This window comes from Lithobates pipiens, unplaced genomic scaffold (genome assembly GCF_037356315.1).
Source record: "Lithobates pipiens isolate NorthernLeopardFrog02 unplaced genomic scaffold, aLitPip1_a1.2 Scaffold_30, whole genome shotgun sequence".
NCBI classification, from domain to species: domain Eukaryota; kingdom Metazoa; phylum Chordata; class Amphibia; order Anura; family Ranidae; genus Lithobates; species Lithobates pipiens.
In genome coordinates this window covers 11,649,620-11,665,056 of record NW_027507791.1, presented here as the reverse complement: position 1 = coordinate 11,665,056, position 15,437 = coordinate 11,649,620, and the positions used below count along the sequence as shown (strand labels likewise).

At 43.3% G+C, this 15,437-nt stretch overlaps 1 protein-coding gene across 4 annotated transcripts in view; it reads right to left on the bottom strand.

Moving 5' to 3' along the window:
• Window positions 1-15,437, bottom strand: part of TRAF3 (TNF receptor associated factor 3) — a 124,554-nt gene that overhangs the window by 70,953 nt on the left and 38,164 nt on the right. The window contains exon 1 of one of the 4 annotated variants that reach the window (XM_077463708.1): window positions 6,150-6,284. The exons of the other annotated variants lie outside the window; for them this stretch is intronic. The gene's annotated coding sequence lies outside the window, so the exon portion shown is untranslated. Of the gene's footprint in view, window positions 1-6,149; window positions 6,285-15,437 lie in introns of those variants that run through there. 4 annotated transcript variants of the gene reach the window in all.

Below are 15,437 nucleotides of genomic sequence, written 5' to 3'. Positions count from 1 at the left end.
AGCAGTAGCGCCATCAACACAGAATTTAATAAATTGGCGCATGCACAGAAATTGAAAGACTTTGCAGCGCTGCTGTGCACCGGCCAGTCATCGAATTCTTGCAGAAATGACCTTTAATGCGGAGAGGGTCGCTGACCTCTGCCTGGACTGGTGAATGCCTGAGCAGCCTTGTTTATACCTCTTCTTGTTTTTTCTCCTTCAGTGTCATGTTTTGTTACCAGCTTAAAGACCAAAAATACTCAGCGGAGGTCTCTTAAAAAAAAGGGGATTTCCAGCTTGAAAAAACGGGTTGTTTTCAAACACAAACATACCAACGCCACCGCCACTGCGTAATCGTAGGTTGTTAAGTAAACATAGTAACGCTAAATAGACAAGGGAGGAATTTGCAGATCGGGGACTGATTGCTTCAAGTAGAAATCTTTCAGGTCTTGGATGGAGCAGAAAAGGTTAGAACCTCTGCCAGGTTTCTACTTATCTGTGTTTCTGCTGAGATTTCCCACCAATTCCTGCCCCATAACCAAGACAGCCAATGGATGAGCATACCCAAGTGAGACAATTACTTGTGTCCCCATGGGAAGATTATCCTGCTGATCTTGTTCTGGTGAAAACCACAAAATAACATTTTGGATTTTTTTTCCCACCTTCTGACAAGGAGTTCGTCTCCCCAAAAGGGAACAGACAGCAATAAAAACCAAAGGAACATTGAAACGCTTTCCGTTAGAGAAGAAAAGAACAGGCTGGAGTTCTCCTTTAAGTTGTACACTCTCACCCTTGGTGTGAACTTCTCTAGAGATACACTCGTAAAGAAACGGGCAATGCCGATTTACTGCTGATGTGTGAGAGACCACATCATGAGCTGTGATGCGATGGGGAAGGGCTCTGCCTGAGCTGCCCACCTATTCTCATGCAGGACAAATTAAAACTTTTGGAGGGGCTTTACATACAGCGAGGAAAGCCATAGTCACAAGATAGCTGTGAGATTGTTCTGCAAAACGAATGCGGTATAAAAATGCATAATCACATCAATGCATGAACAGAAAACCTCTCCCTTACTTGGGGGGCAATAGCAATCATCCAAAATATTCCAAGTTTAACTTTGATGGCCAAGGGTGACAAGGAGGAGGGCCTATTTTGTTGTTTTTACATCTACTACGCATTAGCCAAATTTATCCCCAAAACATGTGGCATCATTACCAGGAGTGTAAAAAGCTTGCATGGGCAGCTACTGGCATTGGCACACCCCTCAGAACTACATATCCAAAGAGCCCTTTCCCTTCATACAAATACACCCCAGAACGACATCTCCCAAGAGTCCTTTCCCTATGGACACACCCCAGAACAACATTTCCCAAGAGTCTTTTCCCTATGGACACACCCCAGAACTACATCTCCCAAGAGCCCTTTCCCTACACACACCCCAAAACTACATCTCCCAAGAGTGGTTTCCCTACACGCACACACACACACATACACCCCAGAACTACATCTCCAAAGAGTCATATCCCTTCACACACACACACACACCCCAGAACTACATCTCCCAAGAGTCCTTTCCCTACATGCGCGCACACACACGCACACACACGCACACACACACACACACACACACACACTTCTCCCAAGAGTCCTTTCCCTACACAGATACATACACTCCAGAACTACATCTCCCAAGAGCCCTTTACCTAGACACACACCAGAAATACATCTTCCAATAGCATTTCCCTACACACACCCAAGAACTACATTTCCCAGGAGCTATTTTTCTACACACACGCACAAACCACATCTCTCAAGAGCCCTTTCCCTATACACACACACACACCAGAACTACATCTCCCAGGAGGCCTTTTCCCTACACAGTATGTGAGCAGGATCTTAGGGCTCAGTCACACGTTTTGGTCTCTGAATAGCAATCTGAATGTGGATTGCTCCACATAGAGCACTTGATAAGCGGTGAGGACTTGTATCGCCTCTTCACCACCTGCTTTAACCTCTCAATTGCCACTACTAGTACACCACAACCACGTGCATTGAATGCAGTTGCGGGGTGCTTGCAGTGCAGCCCCATTCACTTGAAGTAGGGGGTACACTGGATTTTTGACAGGTCAGCAGGTATGTTTCTGTACTTGCAGCATTTTGAAATGAATAAAGCACGGTGTAATGTGCATGCATCTTAGGGCCGGTTCACACTGCAGGCGAGGCGAGGCGACTCCGACTTGCCTCGCCGCGACCTGCCGCGACCTCAGCGGCAACTTGCAGATGACTTCTGTATAGAAGTCAATGCAAGTCGCCCCGAGGTCGCCCAAAAGTAGTACAGGAACCTTTTTTCTGAGTCGGAGCGACTCGAGTCGCTCCTCTCAGAACGGTTCCATTGTACAGAACGGGGGCGACTTGCGAGAGCGAGGCGAGGCGAGTCGCGTCGCCTCGCATCGCCCGCTGTGTGAACCAGCTCTTAGAGTTGTATCACTGATGGATTATTTCTTATCTTCCTCTGACATACGCAGTACACCTATCCTGTAAATCTCACTTTTTATAAGCTGGACTTGTAGAATACGAAGACTGGAAGCCAGGCCATTCAGACCCAGCCTATAAAATCATATCAACAGAGCGGTCTGTTCCCGCTGGTCGGTGAAATAGAGAAGGGTATAAATAGGTTAAGCACTGCGGTGCGCCTGGCTGTGATTTCACGGCTGCCTCTAATTGAGTGCATTGCTCCAGGGTGCCCTTGTTTAATTTCGTCTCACTCTGCGATCATTACTCTATTAAAATCGCTGTTCGGATTTTCTAGTAGCGAGTGAACAAGAGATGACTCTCCGCAGCTCCTGACTGTCACAGACCAGTCCTATTTTGGGGCAAATTCTTTGACTGTTTTTTTTTGTTTTTTTTAACATTAATGTATACAATTGAGGATGGTAATAAAATATGAAACCCTCAGCACTTTTTTTTATGTTAACACATTGAGCATAATTAAATAAAGATTCACAACTTTCAATGCTGCTGGCTCCCTCTTTGTCGGTGCTGCTTCCCTGAACATCTGGTCTTCACAGGAAGGAGACAGTGGACAGTGCAGTCTCCAGCCAGTTTGTTAGCTTAGAGAAAAAAGGGGGAGGAGGAGGGAAGAGCAGGGGAGGAGCCCTGCCATCTTAAGCTATGGGGCTTTGTGTTTCTATTGATGCACACAGTGTAGGGAAACATAACTCTAGTCCCTGCATGCAAGGGTGACTCCAAAGGATGCTGCAAAATAAAGGAGACACCCTGAAACAGGAAACCTGGGATACCGGTCACAGCACCAGCTTAAACATATGAGGTGTGTTGGTTTGTTGTTTCCTGGACCCCCCCCCCCCCCAGGCACTGCAATGTCGTCTTTCGATCACTTCTACACATGATGCAAGTTTCAAAATAATTGAAATGAGTTTGTGATATATTGATATACACTTGCTAATTGTGTAACATTTATGTTTGATGTGAAACTGAATGATACTTCTAATCTTAACAGCAGCTGTACGCCGGATGAAGCTAGAAACGAAACGCGTAGAGTCTATGATCCCCCTTATTATCCAGAGCAACTCTGTAGATATTCCAGGGCAGGATCCATCTGTTCCTGCTTTGATATCAGTGTAGGAATGTACTAATATTCATTTAGATGTTGTTACAGTTTTGGGTTGGTCATTAGACACTGTGACAGACCCAGCCGGAACAGGGGCTTTTGAAGGGGGCTGCAGGCTAGCATCTTGCCTACTATGATCTAGGACCCTGGCTTTTGAGAGGGTTCTACAGCCTTGGCCAAAAGTTTTGAGAATGATACATTCATTTTCACAAAGTCTGCCGCTTCTGTGTTTTTAGATCTTTTGGTCAGATGTTACTATGATATACTGAAGTATAATTACAAGCATTTCATAAGTGTCAAAGGCTTATATTGACAATTTCATTAAGTTTATGCAAAGAGTCCATATTTGCGGTGTTGACCCTTCAAGACCTCTGCAATTCTCCCTGGCATGCAGTCAATCAACTTCTGGCTGAGGACAGTCCATTCTTGAAGAATCAATGCTTGGAGTTTGTCAGAAATTGTGGGGTTTTTTTGTTTGTTTATCCGCCTCTTGAGGATTGACCACAAGTTCTCAATAGGATTAAGGTCTAGGGAGTTTCCTGGCCACTGACCCAAAGTTTTGATGTTTTGTTTCCCAAGCCACTTAGTTATCACTTTTGCCTTATGACAAGGTGCTCCACCATGCTGAAAAGGGCATTGCTCCTCACCAAACTGTTCTTGGATGGTTGGGAGAAGTTGCTCTCGGAGGATGTCTTTGTACCAATCTTTATTCATGGCTGTTCTTAGGCAAAATTGTGAGTGAGCCCACTCTCTTGGCTGGTCTCAGGATACTTGACTGTTGGCACCTTTTCTTCTCCGGATAAGGTTTTTTCCGGATGACCCAAACAATCGGAAAGGGGATTCATCAGAGAAAATTACTTCCCCCCCCCCCAGTCCTCAGCAGTCCAATCCCTGTAACTTTTGCAGAATATCAGTCTGCCCCTGATGGTTTTCCTGGAGAGAAGTGGCTTCTTTGCTGCCCTCTGGACACCAGGCCATCCTCCAAAAAGTCTTCTCCTCGCTGTGTCTCATTTTCAGCTGCAACATTCAGATGGTTTGGTCAGAATTTGGCATAAACAACATGAAAGCATGGATCCATCCTGCCTTGTATCACTGGTTCAGGCTGGTGGTGGTGATGTAATGGTGTGGGGATATTTTCTTGGCACACTTTGGGCCCATTAGTACCAATTGAGCATGGTTTAAACACCACAACCTACCTGAGTATTGTTACTGACCATGTCCATCCCTTTATGACTACAGTGTCCCCATCTTCTGATGGCTCCTTCCAGCAGGATAATGCACCATGTCACAAATCTCCAATCATCTCACCACTGGACAATGAGGTCCCTGTCCTCCAATGGCCTCCATACTCACCACATCTCATCCAATAGACCACCTTTGGGATGTGGTGGAACGGGTGATTGGCATCATGGATGTGCAGCTGACAAATCTGCAACAACTGCGTGATGCCATCATGTCACTATGGACCAAAATCTCTGAGGAATGTTTCCAACACCTTGTTGAATCTATGCCACGAAGAATGAAGGCAAAAGGGGGTCCAACCCGGTACTAGCAAGGTGGACCTAATAAAGTGGCCGGTGAGTGTATATTTGTAGCAGTAAATATTTTTGGTGTGGTAGATGGACTAGCAGATCATTAATGTGGATATTTTCTGTAGTCATTGTAAATGTTTATGGTTTGTATTGTCGCTTACCAAAAATAAACAGGATTTATAACAGATGGACTAGCACAGGGGTCTCAAACTGGTGGCCCTCCAGCTGTTGCAGAACTACAAGTCCCATCATGCCTCTGCCTGAGGGAGTCATGCTTGTAGCTGTCCGCCTTGCAATGCCTCATGGGAGTTGTAGTTTTGCAACAGCTGGAGGGCCACAAGTTTGAGACCCCTGGACTAGCAGATTGAGACAGGAGCCAATTAGCCTGCAAGCATGTGTTGGAGGAAATAGGAGTACCCGGAGGAAACCCACCCTGGCACAGGGAGAATAGGCAAACTCCAAGCAGGTAGCGTCATGGCTGGGATTTGAACCGACGACCCAAGTGCTGCTAGGTGGAAGTGCCAACCACTTAGTCACTCTGTTGCCCGTAAATAATACACTAACAAATTGAAGCCAAACTCCACTTAATACTTTATAATCAGTTACAGCAAACTGTTTTTTTTTTCTTTTTTCCTTTTGGGGTAAAAGGTTTTACATAAATGAGGATCACTGTAAGCAACCCTGTCAGTGATAAATGGTTTGTCTCATCACTCCCTGTCTCTGCTACATCTGCAGGATAGTTCGTTCCTTTGAAAAAAAACAACAGGATTACTGGCCAGATCACCAGGTGAAAATAAAAGGAACTAAAGCCTAAAAAAGAAAACGAATGCAGCCACCACATCTAAGAATTGGTAAGCAATAGTATAATAAGCAGATAGTAGATTTGCTTAGGGTTTCATACCACTTTAACCCACAACATTTGGAACTATAACAACTACCAAAAAAAAAAGTGGAGTGAATGGAAAGCACGCAGGATGATCAATTTAAAAACAAACAAACACAACACTCACCTTATGAAGTCAGCATCCCCATCACTGAACACACTACTAACTCCATCCCAGCCTGAGCCTATCTCACCCTCTGCATATCCATGTAGTAAGACTGATCTCTCTCAGCGATGTGCAGAGTGTGTGTGATGAGAAGGGGAATACCTCTATGGAAGATTGCACACATTCATTGTACAGTCCACTTCAGATGCACTTCCTCTGTGGAAAGTTTCTAAGAGTCTGGGCTGTATCACAAAAGTTTTTATTTGTATTTTTTTTATTTTAATCAAATTGAAAGTGAAATCCCCCCCCTTTTTTTTCTTTTTTTTTATAATAGCTTGTTATTGCTCATAGATTGGCCTGGTGCCTAAAAGCCACGTAAAGCTCTCCTGTGGGGTAGGGAACAAAGTTATTTCTGAAATACAGACGCATAACCAAAAATAAAAAGGAAAATAAAATGTGTGCGTGTGTGCTGGTGTCACTGGTTCTCTCAAAGTGTCAGAATGTCTGCCACAATATCGCAGTCCCGCTTTAAGTCTTTAGTCGTTGCCATTACTAATAAAAAACAAAAATTACATTATATATCCCATAGATTGTAGATACTATAACTTTTGCACAGACAAATCAATATACACTTATTGGGATTTTTTTTTATCAGTTTATCTTGATCAATATGTAGCAAAATACATAGACCAAAATTTATGAAAAGAAAAAAAAAATAATAATAATTATATATATATTATATATTTATTTATTTTTTCATAAATTTAGGCCAATAAGGATTGTCTTGCGCAAAAGTTATAGTATCTACGAACTATGAGGTATATAGTGGAAATTTTATTTGTGTTTTTTTTTTTACTAGTAATGGAGATGACCAAAGACAAAGAGGGACTGCGATATTGTGGGGGACATTCTGACACTTTGCGGGAACCAGCGACACTAATACAGTGATCAGTGCTAAAAATATGCACTGTTATCGTACTAATGACACTGGCTGGGAAGGAGTTAAACATCTAGGGCAAGCAAAGGGTTAAAAGCTGTACCTAACTATATATATATATATATATATATATATATATATATATATATATATATATATATATATATATATATATATATTTTTTTTTTTTTTTTTTTTTTTTAACTTTCTGCTATAAAACCTATTCCAATAAAAAAAAAATAAAAAAAATTGAATTTCTTCATAAATTTAGGACAATATGTATTTTGCTACATATTTTTGGTAAAAAAACAAAAAAAACAACAACCCATAAGCGTATATTGGCTTGCGCAAAAAGTTAGAGAGTCTAGTACAAACTACAAAATATATATATAAATAATTTTTTTTTATTTTGATACTAGTAATGACGACGGCCAACGACTTACAGCAGGACTGCGATATTGCGGCGGACATTCTGACACTTTGCGGGAACCAGTGCTAAAAATATGCACTGTACTATTGATACCGGCTGGGAAGGGGTTAAACATCTAGGGCAGGTGTAGGCAACCTGGGGCCCTCCATCATGCCTCTGCCTGTGGGAGTCATGCTTGTAACTTGCCAGCCTTGCAATGCCTCGTGGGAAATGTAGTTCCACAACAGCTGGAGAGCCCCGGGTTGCCTACCCCTGATCTGGTGCAATCAAAGGGTTAAATGTGTGCCTAATCAGTGTTTGTGTGTTCTATGTGAGGTGTTATTACTGATCAGCGGGTACTGGTGGACATCCATTGGTTGGCGCCCGCTGATTGGCATCAGTTGTGACTAATCACAGCAGAAGTGGCATCCCCTACATGGCTGCGCACAAGAGTGCAATATATATAAAAATATGGCTCGCCACTATGTGGGAGTGCAGAAATATATACACACGCGATTCTGCACAGAGCGGCCGTCCTGTAGCAGTAAATCTGCTATAGGGAGGTCAACAAGTGGATAATAATAATAATAATAATAATAATAATAATAATAATATTATAAATATACACGCTCCAATCAGGCATAGCATTAAAACCACTGACTGGTAAAGTGAATGATTCCAACTATCTCAATGGCATCTAAAAATGGGTGGGATAAGTTAACCACTTCAGCCCTGGAAGAATTTACCCCCTTCCTGACCAGAGCACTTTTTGCATTTTGGCACTGCGTCGCTTTGACAACTGCGCGGTCGTGCGATGCTGTACCCAAACAAAATTGACGTCCTTTTTTTTCCCCACAAATAGAGCTTTCTTTTGGTGGTATTTGATCACCGCTGCGGTTTTTATTTTTTGCGCTATAAAACAAAAAAATACTGACAATTTTGAAAAAAAAAAACGCATATTTTTTTCCTCTTTTTGCTATAATAAATATGTCCCAAAAATATATTAAATAAAAAAAAAAAAATTCCCCTCAGTGTAGGCAGATATGTATTCTAATTGAAAAAATTTTTTGGTAAAAAAATAAAATAAAAAATAGCAATAAACATATATTCATTGGTTTGTGCAAAAGTGTAGCACAAACCAATGAATTTTGTAGCATCTACAAAATAGGGGATAGATTTATATTATTATTATTATTTTTTTTCCTAGTGATGGCGGCGATCTGCGATTTTGTTTTGTGACTGCGACATTATAGCAGACACATCGGACAATTTTGACACATTTTTGGAACCATTGGCATTAATACAGCAATCAGTGTGATTAAAAATGCATTGATTACTGTAAAAATGTCACTGGCAGTGAAGGGGGTTAACACTAGGGGGCAATGAAGGGGTTAACTGCGTTCCCTGGGAGGTGATTCTAACTGAAGGGGGAGGGGACCAACTATAGGAAGTGACGGATCGTGGTTCCTAGCTAAGGAACTGAGTTCCCACCAAAGCTAGAGAACTGACCACGCTGTGCTCTCCTGCTTAGTGAGATCTGTTTTTAATAGAAAGCAACAGGACTGGCAGGATCACCAGAGATTTCACATAAAGGAAGCAATACAAAGAGAACAGGAGACTTTCTCATACAAGTACATGGTACAGCAGCCACATATCAGGAATAGGAAGTGTTGGGGTAACAAACGCTTTATTAATCATTATGATTGTCAGTTCCCTCTAGTGGTGATAATGCAGTATTTTCCCAATTCACGCTATTCTTATAAGTGAAGAACTTTTCTGCCGGACGGGGTCACAGCTGCTGGGCGGCCCCACCAAAATCCTACTATGGCGCGCCATGAATAGTTGTTACTCCCTCCTGGTACAAATATAAAGTGAACAACAACAGATCTTAAATCAGAACCCTAAATACACTGCAACATAATGAGAATTAAAGCTGGAAAAAGGCAAAATGAAATAATTTTTTTTTTTAAAAAGTATGTGGGCAGCTGCTTCCCCCCCCCCCCCCCTTTTTTTTTATTTTACTGTCATTTTACAAAAATGATTACCAGCTAAAAAGGAAGCAAAAATAAGCCGGCAAACCAAATCACCTGCTAGAATAAAAAATAGTCAACAACGTTCTACAAAGAACCCTCCCCCCACTCATTACAATCCCAAGGGCAATGTGTGTGCCCGCTGTGATTGCAATGGCATCGGGCGCCGTGCCCTTGCCGCTTTTTTTTTTTCTCCGCCGCAAGCATTTTTTTTTATTTAGCAAAATCTGTCAGAGCCAATTCTTGATTACGGTCTGGATCTTTTGTACAAAAAAAACAAAAAAAAAAACACCTTTATTATCACACTAAACGTGTGCATGCAAAAACCAAGAAGAGAGCGCGGATTACTGAGCGATTGCGACTGCGATATTTGCTGGGCCCTCATGTATAGGAACTGCGCACATACGACGTATACATTGAAATATTTGACATGGTTCTCCAGGAAAAAGTTAAAGCTGAACTCCAGACCGATATAAAAGACCCAAATGAATACATCAATAAATGTATTATTGATGTATCCCCCCCCCCCCCCCCCCATACAGCAGAGCTCAGACTTGGAGGAAGAAGCAGCGCAAGGACCCAGTGCTAAAAAAGGAACATGCTGATTGAAGGAAGGAGCATAGCGAGAGAGAACAGCTCATCAGTGTGCTACTGTCTAGTCCGGGGATGGCGAACCTTGGCACCCCAGATGTTTTGGAACTACATTTCCCATGATGCTCATCTACACTACAGAGTGCATGAGCATCATGGGAAATGTAGTTCCAAAACACCTGGAGTGCCAAGGTTCACCATCACCGGTCTAGTCACTCGCTGGAAGGAGGACCATTCTATTTGTCCTTAAAGAGGAAGTAAACCCTGATGGGTTTACTTCCTCTTTGATTCCCTGCAAAGGTAAAGCATAATGGACTACTATGCATCGCATAGTAGTCCATTATGTGTCACTTACCTGACACAGTAGCCAGCGATGTCACCGCTGTCCCCTTGTGTACAGAGCCTCCATCTTCTTGGTGGGTCTCGCTGCTCCGGCGCCGTCATTCGACGGAGCCGCGATGACGTCACTCCCGCGCATGCGCACGGGAGCCGCCACTAGCGGCATTTCGCGGTTAACAGCTGCGTGCTCAGTTCGCCTGCGCGCCGCTGTCTACGGCGCATGCGTTGTAGACAGCGGTGTCTGTCTTTTGGCAATTATCTCCTAAACTGTGTAGGTTTAGGAGATATTTCTTTGACCTACAGGTAAGCCTAGATTAAGGCTTACCTGTAGTAAACCTTAATCTAGGCTTACCTGTAGGTCAAAGTGGTTTATAAGGGTTTACAACCACTTTAAAGTAGAGACCCTGTAAAGGTTCTTTCTTGTCCTCTTTGTCTCATGGTGGAGATTTCCCTTCACTTCCTGTCCCATAGCCAAACAGGAAGTGAGAGGAAATCCCTGCAAATTAAGAGAATTCTTTGGGGATTCCCTGCACTTGTATGAATCTTGTAAATGCCGGATTAAGATCGTGGGGGGGGGGGGGATTTTTTTTTATTGTTTAATTGTGCAGCTCTAAACTGAAGCGTTTATTTGGGGGGGCTGTCGGGTTGGCTGTATGGGGGCCCTGTGGTTTCTAACAGCAGCCCTGCATACATAAACCTGGGAATAAGGCCTAGAGCCTACTACACAAGGGCAGACTGTCGGGCGACATGGGCCAGTTCCATAAAATAAAATGCCCGACAATAAATATTTGGGAAAGTTTGTGGGAGGCTGAGAGATCATTGGTATGCTGCAACGTCCCAAATATCAGTAATTTTGCCTACATGCCCAATGAGTCCTCTAGGGTTACAGAAGAGGGACTGGCGACCTTAAGGGCCGGTTCACACTGCGGGCGATGCGAGGCGACACCGACTTGCCTCGCCGCGACCTCAGCGGCGATTTGCAAATGACTTCTGTATAGAAGTCAATGCAAGTCGCCCCGAGGTCGCCCAGAAGTAGTACAGGAACCTTTTTTCTGAGTCGGAGCGACTCGAGTCGCTCCTCTCAGAACGGTTCCATTGTACAGAACGGGGGCGACTTGTCAGATTGCGGCGAGGCAAGTCGTGTCGCCTCGCATCGCCCGCAGTGTGAACCGGCCCTAAAGGTACTAGTAAAATTGCCTATGTACAAATGCGATCTCAATTGGAGTCCCGAAAATGACTTCAGCGTCCCCATCACCCCCCCCCCCCCCCCCAAAGTACGGTTGTGCAATAAATTTCATTCCCTTCCCTCTCCAGTCTTGAAACCCTTCCAGCTTAGCCAACTCAACATAACTGGGGTTCTGTCCGAGTGGGCAAATACCTGGACACATGAAGAGTAGTTCACCACTTCCGAATCTTCCTAACTTTGAAGGGGGATATTATTGTTATGGCAGCAACTAGCTGCCATAACCCCGGTATTCTCTTCTTTAGTCCGGTTTTCGATAAGAGTGGTCTCTGCAGTGGATTCGCTGCAAGATCACTATTATCAGCGGAGGGAGAGGGGGCCCCCCCTCTCCTCTCGCCCTGCTCTGGTGCCCTCCATAGTGGCGGAACGCAATCGGATCTTCACCCTGGCTGGGCATGGAGACGAGTGATGGGAAGATGGCCCCCACCCATCTCCATAACAGTGACGGATCGGAAGCGACATCAAAACGTCACTTCTGCTCATAGCTCTTAAAGGGCCATTTAAAAAAAATAATAATTAAAAATGACAATTTTTTTTTTTTATTGCATTTTAAGCCCCATACACACTATCAGATTTTCTGCAGATTTTTTTCTTCAGATTTACCAAAACCATATAATATGAGGTCAAACCTTAGGAGTTTCAACGTGTATGCAATCAGGCAGGCCCTGCACTACATGGTTTTTATTAAATCTGAAGGAAAAAAATCTGCAGAAATCTGTGTGTATGGGGCTTTAGTGTAAATATGAGATCTGAGGTTTTTTGACCCCCAGATCTCATATTTAAGAGGTCCTGTCATGCTTTTTTTCTATTGCAAGGGATGTTTACATTCCTTGTAATAGGAATAAAAGTGACAGCTTTTTTTTTTTTTTTTTATTAAACAGTGTAAAAATGAAAAAAGGTAAAATAAATAAGAAAAATTAAAAATTTAAATGCACCCCATCCTGCCAAGCCCATGTGCAGAAGCGACCACATACATGAGTAGCACCCGCATATTAAAATGGTATTCAAACAACACATGTGAGGTATCGCAGCGATCGGTAGAGCGAGAGCAATAACTCTACCACTAGACCTCCTCTGTAACTTAAAACATACAACCTGTAGAATTTTTTTTAACATCGCCTATGGAGATTTTTAAGGGTAAAAGTTTGTTGCCATTCCACAAGCGGGCGCAATTTTGAAGCGTGGCATATTGGGTGTCAATTTACTTGGCGTAACATTATCTTTTAAAATATAAAAATTGGGCTAACTTTACTGTTGTCTTATTTTTTAATTCAAAAAAGTGTATTTTTCTCCAAAAAAAGTGTGCTTGTAAGACCTCTGTACAAATACGGTGTAACACAAAGTATTGCAACGACCGCTATTTTATTCTCTAGGGTGTTCGGAAAAAGAAATATATAAATGTTTGGGGGTTCTAAGTAATTTTCTAGCAATAAAAACTGTGTAGAAGAAGGTCCGCTGTGGGGCATTGGGGAGGAAGGGCTGGAGGGGCCATTTCTAGATGGAAGAGGGCTGAAATATCAGGGCCCGGGAGTGCGATTAAGCGAGCGTCAGGGTCCTCGGTTATCTAGTAGGTCCCAGCCGGTTATCTGTTGAAATCGGGCCGCTAAGAAATACATCCTAGGGTCAGGAACTGCTAAGCCCCCCCAGAGTCCTTGCCATACCATATAGTAGATAATGTGATCCTAGCTGCTTGTTGACCCTATTTTTTATTTATTTTTAATATGGCAAGCAGATGTAGACTCAATCCTATAAGACTTCCCTTTGCACATTTTTGGATATCAACGAAATGTTTTATTATTGTAGAATATCTACGCTATGCACAGCTTGGTTCATAGCCCTCACATTCCACTCATATCTGGCCTTACATCTCCCTCCTGGGCTTTTCCCAGATAAGTCAGAAACCTTTGTGCTTTTGTTTTCTTTTAAGGCGATGAGGATAGGCGCTCTTTCGTCACAAAGACGGTGGAGAAACATCTCTGTAGAACACGGTTAAGCTGGAATTTCCAGTCCCAGATCCACAAGATTTCACTTCTCAAGAGTCTAAAAAAAAAAAAAAAGTACCTGTTGCATGTATAAACATGAGGAGCTCATTGTGTGAGCAAATCCAGTGTTCAGCCAATCACTGAAGGTGGTGAATGGCGAGGTCACCTGAGGAGAATAATTTACCCTTTCCTTAAAGAGTAAAAATCACCTCTGGGTGAGCAATGTGCATTGTAGAGATAAACTTTGTAGCACATCCTGTTCTGAGGAAATAGCTGTTTGTTCACCCATGTCCTTTTCAGACTGATTCTGAATGGGAGGGTCTGGTTCACTATAATCACCTGGTGTACTCCTAGGCTGGATTCACACCTATGCATTTTTTGTGCTTTTTGAATTTTGCAGATTTGCACTACAGAACGTGTTCCATAGGAACCCATGTTAAATGGCTGTATTGCAAACCTGCAAAATGCAAAAAGCACTAAAAATGCATAGGTGTGAATCCTGCCTAAATCAGGCCCGGATTTACTCCCTTTGCCTCCCCAAGGCCAGGTCCTTCAATGCCCACTGCCTCTAACCATCCTCTGAAGCATGACGGTGTGAACATCCTCTGTAGCATGCCCACAGTCTCTGACCAGCCTCTGTAGCATGCCCACAGTCTCTGACCAGCCTCTGTAGCATGCCCACAGTCTCTGACCAGCCTCTGTAGCATGCCCACAGTCTCTGACCAGCCTCTGTAGCATGCCCACAGTCTCTGACCAGCCTCTGTAGCATGCCCACAGTCTGACCAGCCTCTGTAGCATGCCTACAGTCTCTGACCAGCCTCTGTAGCATGCCTAAGTCTCTGACCAGCCTCTGTAGCATGCCTACAGTCTCTGACCAGCCTCTGTAGCATGCCTACAGTCTCTGACCAGCCTCTGTAGCATGCCTACAGTCTCTGACCATCCTCTGTAGCATGCCTACAGTCTCTGACCATCCTCTGTAACATGTCCACCACCTGACCATCCTCTGTAACATGCCCACCGTCTCTGACCATCCTCTGTAGCATGTACACTGTCTCTGACCATGCTCCTGTGTCACACCCATAAGTCTTTTACCATATCCTTTTGTGTGTCTGCTGTCTCGACACCGAATATAAACTGAATACCATGGGTGGCCCTGTGGTGATGTCAGGTGCAGCCATACTCATGGTCCCACTATCAAGCAAGTCAGCCACCACTGGGGGAGAAGAACACTCTCACCAGTGCCGCTGCCCAATTATAGGCTAGGGTGGATCATGGACCTGCCTGTGCAGTATGGTCCAGGACCTGGCTGCCTATGTGGAAGGAGTGTCGGGATTTTCAAGACTAGCTAAACAAACAAATCCCTACAGTACACATCCCATAATTGTATTAAACCTGATATTTTGCATCTTGCCCCTAAGTTATCATTCATATTATTAGTAATAAAGGCCACAACATTTCCTATTCCTTTTGAACAGATAAAACCCTGGGGAAGGAGTGCAGATTAACCACATAGCAATAAGAATAGGCATTGTGCGTGGAAGATGCAAAGGACACACAGGACGCAACACAGGACGTCACAAGGGAACAATTCAAACAACAAATATATTATTTAAATATTAATTAATAATAAAAAAAGGGGGGGGGGGGAATAAATGCCAATGCACTGCATTGTATTCCAGGCCTGGGAGTATAAATAACAAGAGTACTGAACTTCTATTGCACCACATGTATCCAAATATTATATCATCTGACAACATTATGTCATTAGAATACTATAA